At 52.7% G+C, this 7,500-nt stretch overlaps 2 non-coding genes across 2 annotated transcripts; both read left to right on the top strand.

The window, feature by feature from the left end:
* Nucleotides 1-4,584: 4,584 nt before the first annotated feature.
* On the top strand, nt 4,585-6,493 carry LOC126444155 (small subunit ribosomal RNA). Its single transcript, XR_007582458.1, has one exon. It is a non-coding gene; the product is annotated as a small subunit ribosomal RNA (ribosomal RNA).
* A 353-nt stretch (nt 6,494-6,846) lies between these two features.
* LOC126444149 (5.8S ribosomal RNA) lies at nt 6,847-7,001 on the top strand. The gene has a single exon (XR_007582453.1). It is a non-coding gene; the product is annotated as a 5.8S ribosomal RNA (ribosomal RNA).
* Nucleotides 7,002-7,500: the final 499 nt, after the last annotated feature.

Raw genomic sequence — 7,500 nt, 5'->3', positions numbered from 1 at the left:
AATATATTTCTCCGATGCTGAGCGATCAGCTAGGAAGCGCCCCATCCATGTCGGTACTCGTACGCGTCGCACTCGCAGTCGCAAAAAACGCTGGGCAAATATATTTCTCGGAAGAGTAATGACAGTCCGAGCCTCCTGCGTGGGAAGAGTCTTTCTAGGCCCTGACCCACGGGAAGCGTGTAGCTTCCCCCATCCCGGACATTTCACGTCGTCACACTACCGGTATTGACTAATAGACTGATTGCTGATAATCATTAGCCACACACTGGGGGAAACGGCCGACAGGGGCGGCAACATAGTGGAGCCGCAGTGTCACTAATGTACAGAGATAGAACAGTTTCGACTGGAACCAGAGTAACCGTATACACGGCACTGATTAGTAATAGATGCAGAGCCATCAGAATACAGATAATATATACAACCGTCCCTATACATGCTGAAAGACTCTGCACACAATGAGAACCACACGTCAGCCAGACACTATCACACACTACTCTCTGCCTCTAACAGGCACACACACAATATCTAACCACCAGCATGGAAGAACATCCGGTGCATCCTCTCCGCCACATTACACAATCCACACTATCATAACCAGACCGGGAGGTCCACCCAGAAAACAGAATATCCCACCCTTCCGACATCCGCCATTGCTCAGCTAAGCCACGAACACCCACACATGTCCTACACAGGGGTGCACCCAACATCACAATACTGCCTCCTGTCACAGTACACAAACAATGGCAGGAATGAAAGACACAGATCTGCCACAACCTTGGAATCGGAGCGCCGCCTGTCATGAGCCACAAGTGCATCCTGACGTGACAAATCGGATGATCCCGCAGGCATGCACTTACGATAATCACTATCAACGAACCTGCCGCCCCCTCCCCCCCCAAAATACACCTTTCCCTACAACGTGTACCTTAACCTAAGCTATATTGTACCTTAACCTAAGCGATATTGTACCTTAACCTAAGGTATATCGTACCTTAACCTAACCTACATTGCGCCTTCACCTAACCTACGTTGTACCTTAACCTAACCTACGTTGTACCTTAACCTAACCTACGTTGTACCTTAACCTAACCTACGTTGTACCTTAACCTAACCTACGTTGTACCTTAACCTAACCTACGTTGTACCTTAACCTAACCTACGTTGTACCTTAACCTAACCTACGTTGTGCCTTAACCTAACCTACGTTGTGCCTTAACCTAACCTACGTTGTGCCTTAACCTAACCTACGTTGTGCCTTAACCTAACCTACGTTGTGCCTTAACCTAACCTACGTTGTGCCTTAACCTAACCTACGTTGTGCCTTAACCTAACCTACGTTGTGCCTTAACCTAACCTATGTTGTGCCTTAACCTAACCTATGTTGTGCCTTAACCTAACCTATGTTGTGCCTTAACCTAACCTATGTTGTGCCTTAACCTAACCTATGTTGTGCCTTAACCTAACCTATGTTGTGCCTTAACCTAACCTATGTTGTGCCTTAACCTAACCTATGTTGTGCCTTAACCTAACCTATGTTGTGCCTTAACCTAACCTATGTTGTGCCTTAACCTAACCTATGTTGTGCCTTAACCTAACCTACGTTGTGCCTTAACCTAACCTACGTTGTGCCTTAACCTAACCTACGTTGTGCCTTAACCTAACCTACGTTGTGCCTTAACCTAACCTACGTTGTGCCTTAACCTAACCTACGTTGTGCCTTAACCTAACCTACGTTGTGCCTTAACCTAACCTACGTTGTGCCTTAACCTAACCTACGTTGTGCCTTAACCTAACCTACGTTGTGCCTTAACCTAACCTACGTTGTGCCTTAACCTAACCTACGTTGTGCCTTAACCTAACCTACGTTGTGCCTTAACCTAACCTACGTTGTGCCTTAACCTAACCTATGTTGTGCCTTAACCTAACCTATGTTGTGCCTTAACCTAACCTATGTTGTGCCTTAACCTAACCTATGTTGTGCCTTAACCTAACCTATGTTGTGCCTTAACCTAACCTATGTTGTGCCTTAACCTAACCTATGTTGTGCCTTAACCTAACCTATGTTGTGCCTTAACCTAACCTATGTTGTGCCTTAACCTAACCTATGTTGTGCCTTAACCTAACCTACGTTGTGCCTTAACCTAACCTACGTTGTGCCTTAACCTAACCCATATTGTACCTTAACCTAACCCATATTGTACCTTAACCTAACCCATATTGTACCTTAACCTAACCCATATTGTACCTTAACCTAACCCATATTGTACCTTAACGTAACCTAATTTGTGCCTTAACGTAACCTAATTTGTGCCTTAACGTAACCTAATTTGTGCCTTAACGTAACCTAATTTGTGCCTTAACGTAACCTAATTTGTGCCTTAACGTAACCTAATTTGTGCCTTAACGTAACCTAATTTGTGCCTTAACGTAACCTAATTTGTGCCTTAACGTAACCTAATTTGTGCCTTAACGTAACCTAATTTGTGCCTTAACGTAACCTAATTTGTGCCTTAACGTAACCTAATTTGTGCCTTAACGTAACCTAATTTGTGCCTTAACGTAACCTAATTTGTGCCTTAACGTAACCTAATTTGTGCCTTAACGTAACCTAATTTGTGCCTTAACGTAACCCATGTTGTGCCTTAACGTAACCCATGTTGTGCCTTAACGTAACCCAATTTGTGCCTTAACGTAACCCATGTTGTGCCTTAACCTAACCTATATTGTGCCTCAACCTAACCTATATTGCGCCTTAACCTGACGCACGTTGTCGCTGAACCTGCTCTGTAATTGTTATGCAACTCGTTAAATTAGTGTAGTGTTGCCTAACCGCAACCCTCGCAATATAGTTCGCTATTCGCACTGCCCGGTCCCCTGTGTATCGCGTCATGTTAAACACCTTGCAGGTGTTGCTGACTTTCCACATGCTCCTGCTATACACTGTAATGTGGATAGCAGCAGGACGTACATGCCCCCCCCCCTTCCCCCCTGCCTTCGCAAGCTGGTCGTTGAGAAGTTTGCATGTTCAATGCCCTTCGCATGCCGACGTACTCAGCCTACGTTGTGGTACGGCCTGTCACCTGTCCGCCGATGTACGCAAAACCCACAAACTGTACTGCACATTGGTCCGTATGTACTGAATGATACATCGTGGCACATGTGTGACCGTACGACGACTGCGCCTAGCAACGGCAGACCATACAGTCCAAATATTGTGCACGCAGCTACGTGTCGTCTCCCTATAAGAGCTGGATTGCAGTGTGGTACGCCATTCAGACGTGTGGGAGGAACGGACGCCCTGGATGGCGATCAGCATGAGCAGTCTGTTGATGTAGTGGAGCGTGTATTCGGACGTAGTCGTCTCTTCTCACACACCGTGATAGCATGTTGCACCGCGTTCCACATCTGCGACATCCTGCAGAGGCCGGCTGACAGTCGTTCGCGCAATGGACACCGCATACGTACGGGGGCTACCTTCCACGTGTTCTCGAGGCGTGCACATGTTGTTGCGTCTATGTGGGCAGACGTAGTGTGTTGTGACACCTGACACAGGCATGCAATACTCGTTGCAAATGGCGATGGACGTCTACGTTTGCTGGTGACGTTACGCAAATGAACAACAGGTAACCCGTTGTGGTGCGGTTGTTCTCGCTAGAGGTGAATCAGTGTTGGCGACGATCGGTCGAGCTATTAACCGGTTGTTTCAGGGATACCCACCATGCCCACGAACGTGAAAGGGGACCCACCATGCCCACGAACGCGAAAGGGGATCTGGGTGTGAGGCGATACGCGGCGGTGGCTGGGTGGGACCGTCCCCGGCCGGTGAGGGGGGGCCGCCCGGCGTGCTGGCAGCGCGGTGCGTGGGCGCACGCGCTACAGCCGGCTGGTGGGGGCGGCCAGTGGCAGGCGCGCCGGCCGACGGACGCGGCAGGCGGCGCAGCTGCGCGCCGGCGCCCCCTGCTCGCGGCGCCTTGCGGCCAAAGTAGGTCCTCGCGGGCCCGGTGCGAAGCGCGGTGGCCATCTGCAGTGTGCTGGTCCGATTGAGGACTGTGTGCGCTGAGGATGCGCCGCCGCCCGGCGCTCGGCGCCGCGACGCCGTCTGCTGCTCGGTCGCCCCAGCGGTTCTCGCAGGTGGTTTGTATCGCAGCTGTGCGGACGTGTTGGCGCGTGCGCTGTGCTGGGAGAGTTCGCTTCGGCACCCAAGTGGGGCTTTTGTCCTTCTGTGGCGCTGGCGTTGGAGCTGCCGGTCACCGTAGGTGGCGCGTGTTGTCTCCCGCCGGCAATGCCACGACAGCACGCTCCCGGGCCTCTGTCGGCAGCGGCAAGCTCAGTTGGGAGCACGGGTGGTCGCACCTAAAGCGTCTACTCGCCTAACTCCGGGCGATTGCGCCTCTCTCGAACCCGACCAAGTACTTAGGACGGCGCTGCGCGCCGCCGGGACCTGAGAGGGTTTCGAGGTGTGTTGTGCAGGGGAGCTCAGCCTCCTCCTGTTTGCAGAATAATTGACGCGGACGCTTGCGTGTTCGCGCGGGCCCCCGGGACACACTCCCGGGCGGCCGGCTGCTCAGCTCTAGTTGACGCAGCTCCCTGGTTGATCCTGCCAGTAGTCATATGCTTGTCTCAAAGATTAAGCCATGCATGTCTCAGTACAAGCCGCATTAAGGTGAAACCGCGAATGGCTCATTAAATCAGTTATGGTTCCTTAGATCGTACCCACGTTACTTGGATAACTGTGGTAATTCTAGAGCTAATACATGCAAACAGAGTCCCGACCAGAGATGGAAGGGACGCTTTTATTAGATCAAAACCAATCGGTCGGCTCGTCCGGTCCGTTTGCCTTGGTGACTCTGAATAACTTTGGGCTGATCGCACGGTCCTCGTACCGGCGACGCATCTTTCAAATGTCTGCCTTATCAACTGTCGATGGTAGGTTCTGCGCCTACCATGGTTGTAACGGGTAACGGGGAATCAGGGTTCGATTCCGGAGAGGGAGCCTGAGAAACGGCTACCACATCCAAGGAAGGCAGCAGGCGCGCAAATTACCCACTCCCGGCACGGGGAGGTAGTGACGAAAAATAACGATACGGGACTCATCCGAGGCCCCGTAATCGGAATGAGTACACTTTAAATCCTTTAACGAGTATCTATTGGAGGGCAAGTCTGGTGCCAGCAGCCGCGGTAATTCCAGCTCCAATAGCGTATATTAAAGTTGTTGCGGTTAAAAAGCTCGTAGTTGGATTTGTGTCCCACGCTGTTGGTTCACCGCCCGTCGGTGTTTAACTGGCATGTATCGTGGGACGTCCTGCCGGTGGGGCGAGCCGAAGGCGTGCGACCGCCTCGTGCGTGCTCGTGCGTCCCGAGGCGGACCCCGTTGAAATCCTACCAGGGTGCTCTTTATTGAGTGTCTCGGTGGGCCGGCACGTTTACTTTGAACAAATTAGAGTGCTTAAAGCAGGCAAGCCCGCCTGAATACTGTGTGCATGGAATAATGGAATAGGACCTCGGTTCTATTTTGTTGGTTTTCGGAACCCGAGGTAATGATTAATAGGGACAGGCGGGGGCATTCGTATTGCGACGTTAGAGGTGAAATTCTTGGATCGTCGCAAGACGAACAGAAGCGAAAGCATTTGCCAAGTATGTTTTCATTAATCAAGAACGAAAGTTAGAGGTTCGAAGGCGATCAGATACCGCCCTAGTTCTAACCATAAACGATGCCAGCCAGCGATCCGCCGCAGTTCCTCCGATGACTCGGCGGGCAGCCTCCGGGAAACCAAAGCTTTTGGGTTCCGGGGGAAGTATGGTTGCAAAGCTGAAACTTAAAGGAATTGACGGAAGGGCACCACCAGGAGTGGAGCCTGCGGCTTAATTTGACTCAACACGGGAAACCTCACCAGGCCCGGACACCGGAAGGATTGACAGATTGATAGCTCTTTCTTGATTCGGTGGGTGGTGGTGCATGGCCGTTCTTAGTTGGTGGAGCGATTTGTCTGGTTAATTCCGATAACGAACGAGACTCTAGCCTGCTAACTAGTCGCGTGACATCCTTCGTGCTGTCAGCGATTACTTTTCTTCTTAGAGGGACAGGCGGCTTCTAGCCGCACGAGATTGAGCAATAACAGGTCTGTGATGCCCTTAGATGTTCTGGGCCGCACGCGCGCTACACTGAAGGAATCAGCGTGTCTTCCTAGGCCGAAAGGTCGGGGTAACCCGCTGAACCTCCTTCGTGCTAGGGATTGGGGCTTGCAATTGTTCCCCATGAACGAGGAATTCCCAGTAAGCGCGAGTCATAAGCTCGCGTTGATTACGTCCCTGCCCTTTGTACACACCGCCCGTCGCTACTACCGATTGAATGATTTAGTGAGGTCTTCGGACTGGTACGCGGCATTGACTCTGTCGTTGCCGATGCTACCGGAAAGATGACCAAACTTGATCATTTAGAGGAAGTAAAAGTCGTAACAAGGTTTCCGTAGGTGAACCTGCGGAAGGATCATTACCGACTAGACTGCATGTCTTTCGATGTGCGTGTCGTGTCGCGCAACACGCAGCTACCTGTACGGCTCGCAGTAGCCGTGCGCCGCGTGCGGAACCACGCGTTCGTCTCAAAACTAACGGCAATGTTGTGTGGTACGAGCGCTGAAGCGCTGGAGCGGCTGGCCTGCGGCACCTGGCGCCTGGCGCCGGTTTTGAATGACTTTCGCCCGACTGCCTGTCCGCTCCGGTGTGGAGCCGTACGACGCCCATCGGCCGTGAGGCCGTTGGACACTGAACGCTGGAACAGGGCCGCCACACGCCTCAGTCCCGCCTATGCAACTGTCTCGAAAGAGATGGTGGAAACTATGAAAAGATCACCCAGGACGGTGGATCACTCGGCTCGTGGGTCGATGAAGAACGCAGCAAATTGCGCGTCGACATGTGAACTGCAGGACACATGAACATCGACGTTTCGAACGCACATTGCGGTCCATGGATTCCGTTCCCGGGCCACGTCTGGCTGAGGGTCGGCTACGTATACTGAAGCGCGCGGCGTTTGCCCCGCTTCGCAGACCTGGGAGTGTCGTGGCCGCCTGTGGGGCCGGCCGCGTCTCCTTAAACGTGCGATGCGCGCCCGTCGCCTGGCGGTTCGCATACCGGTACTTACTCGGTAGCGTGCACAGCCGGCTGGCGGTGTGGCGTGCGACACCTCGTACAACGACCTCAGAGCAGGCGAGACTACCCGCTGAATTTAAGCATATTACTAAGCGGAGGAAAAGAAACTAACAAGGATTCCCCCAGTAGCGGCGAGCGAACAGGGAAGAGTCCAGCACCGAACCCCGCAGGCTGCCGCCTGTCGTGGCATGTGGTGTTTGGGAGGGTCCACTACCCCGACGCCTCGCGCCGAGCCCAAGTCCAACTTGAATGAGGCCACGGCCCGTAGAGGGTGCCAGGCCCGTAGCGGCCGGTGCGAGCGTCGGCGGGACCTCTCCTTCGAGTCGGGTTGCTTGAGAGTGCAGCTCCAAGTGG

The sequence above is a fragment of the Schistocerca serialis genome, unplaced genomic scaffold, assembly GCF_023864345.2.
Source record: "Schistocerca serialis cubense isolate TAMUIC-IGC-003099 unplaced genomic scaffold, iqSchSeri2.2 HiC_scaffold_235, whole genome shotgun sequence".
Classification (NCBI taxonomy): Eukaryota; Metazoa; Arthropoda; class Insecta; order Orthoptera; family Acrididae; genus Schistocerca; species Schistocerca serialis.
Note: the sequence above shows the minus strand (reverse complement) of the source record. Positions and strands in the feature narration are given on the sequence as shown.